The 2,410-nt window shown below is 33.0% G+C and overlaps 1 long non-coding RNA gene across 1 annotated transcript in view; it reads right to left on the bottom strand.

The window, feature by feature from the left end:
- LOC110267739 overlaps positions 1,235–2,410 on the bottom strand; it is a 9,886-nt gene continuing 8,710 nt past the window's right edge. Inside the window, exon 2 of the long non-coding RNA XR_002355636.1 lies at positions 1,235–1,365. This is a non-coding gene — a long non-coding RNA (uncharacterized LOC110267739). The remainder of the gene's footprint in view (positions 1,366–2,410) is intronic.

Here is a 2,410-nt window from a genome sequence, read left to right as displayed (position 1 = left end):
AATGAACTAGATATATACATAGGACAAGAAAAACAAGGAATTATAAATCTCCAAAATGTAAACTACAAATTACAAACTCCATCATGTTCATACAGCTCCTTTCTCATTTCTCATGGAGAAGTTCTAATAAGTGCCACACACCTGAAAAGACCACCAAACAAAAAACACTAGTTTAAAAAATAAGATTTGTTTTTCCTTTAAAAATGCATAGAAAAGAACAAAAAATTATACTCGTATTATTCAACAATGAATACAAACTCTAAAATTTTTACCATGAATAACCTTTGGAGAGAAGTACAATAAAATAGGACATGTTGATACAATAATCATGACTCAGATCTAAACATGCATTTTAGTTTAAGAAATTTATTAAATATCATAAAAGTATAAAACAATGGAATAATAATCAAGATGTTTAGGAACATCTTTGCTTTTTGCCTTTATTTATTACATTATAGATCTATCATACAACATCCTATCAATATTTAATCATATCAATGTTTTCAATGCAATACAAGAAACAACACAACACAAGTAATATTTCATTTATCATACAATACCCTAGAAATCAATAAAGTTTACAACACAAGAATTGCACTAACCTTAACTCCAAGCAAAAAGTTGAACGGATTGGACTAAAAATCTCTGAGCGAACACACAAATTAGTCTTCTAATAATCAACTACTGTGTAAAGAGATAGAGAGAGTGTGTGTGTGTGTGTGTGTTAGAGTATTATTTTTATAAAATCAACACACAAATTTATGAATATTTATAAAATAATATTTCAAGATTAAAGTAATATATATTTGACTAAAATATCTTTTACTAACTATATATTAAAAAGAAAATTAAATAATTTAAAAGAAGCAAGATGAGAATGTGATGTTCACTGTATAGATTGCAGAACGGTGAATCTCAAAGGAATAGAATGATAAATGAATCTAATATATAGACTATGCTAGGTATGCTAATTCCCAACTACTAACTGTAATAACAGAAAAATAGAAAGCTGCCAACTCAACAAGCTTCTAACTAACTTAAGGCTACATTTGGATCTTCTTTAAGTATCACATCTTGTGTTACCAATTAATTAATTTTGGTAACTGTAATAACAGAAAAACTCAAAGCTGCCAAGTAATATTGATAAATTAATTAATTCACTAAATGTATAACATCCCATGCAAGCTTAAGCATTATTGATAATTAATTAATTCACACACTTGACAGAGCAGCAATTAGCTTGGGATTCCAATTCAAATGTTGAAACACTAAAAATAAGACATTTTCACTTAAATGTCCTTTTGTGCATTGACAGCTAGCTGAGTGTATGCAGCGAAACTGCTTCGTGAGAATCATTCTCTTCAACTGGCAGAAATGAAAGACAAATTGAAAACAATTTAATGATACTAGGTTCATGAAGAACACTAAAGCACATACACCCTTTAAGAATTCACTAGATCAAGCTGATTTCTGATGAGCGGATATTTTATACGCTTTTTGGAGTTAATTTCATATAGTTTTGGGTATGTTCTAGTTAGTTTTTAGTCTATTTTCATTAGTTTTTAGGAAAAATTCATATTTCTGGACTTTACTATGAGTTGTGTGTTTTTCTGTAATTTCAGGTATTTTTCTGGCTGAAATTGAAGGAGCTGAGCAAAAATCTGCTTCAGGCTGAAAAAAGACTGCTGATGCTGTTGGATTCTGACCTCCCTGCACTCAAAGTGGATTTTCTGGAGTTACAAAACTCGAAATGGCATGCTTCCAATTGCGTTGGAAAGTAGACATCCAGGGCTTTCCAACAATATATAATAGTCCATACTTTCCACAAGGTTAGACGACGTAAACTGGCGTTCAACGCCAGTTCTCTACCCAATTCTAGCGTCCAGCGCCAGAAAAGGATCAAAAGCTGGAGTTAAACGCCCAAACTGGCACATAAACTAGCGTTCAACTCCACAAATGGCCTCTGCACGTGAATTGCTTAAATCTCAGCCCCAGCACACACCAAGTGGGCCCCAGAAGTGGATCTCTGCATCATCCATCATAGTTTACTCATTTTTTGTAAACCTAGGCTACTAGTTTAGTATTTAAACAACTTTTAGAGACTTATTTTGCATCTCATGACATTTTTAGATCTGAACTTTGTATTCTCTGACGGCATGAGTCTCTAAACCCCATTGTTGGGGGTGAGGAGCTCTGCTGTGTCTCGATGAATTAATGCAAGTATTTCTGTTTTCCATTCAAACACGCTTGTTCCTATCTAAGATGTTCATTCGCGCTTAACTGTGATGAAGGTGATGATCCGTGACATTCATCACCTTCCTCAAACCATGAACGTGTGCCTGACAACCACCTCCGTTCTATATACGATTGAATAAGTATCTCTTAGATTCCTTAATCAGAATCTCCGTGG

Source organism: Arachis ipaensis, chromosome B02 (assembly GCF_000816755.2).
Source record: "Arachis ipaensis cultivar K30076 chromosome B02, Araip1.1, whole genome shotgun sequence".
Taxonomy (NCBI): domain Eukaryota; kingdom Viridiplantae; phylum Streptophyta; class Magnoliopsida; order Fabales; family Fabaceae; genus Arachis; species Arachis ipaensis.
The sequence above is the reverse complement of the archived record's forward strand: the minus strand, read 5'-3'. Positions and strand labels throughout refer to the sequence as shown.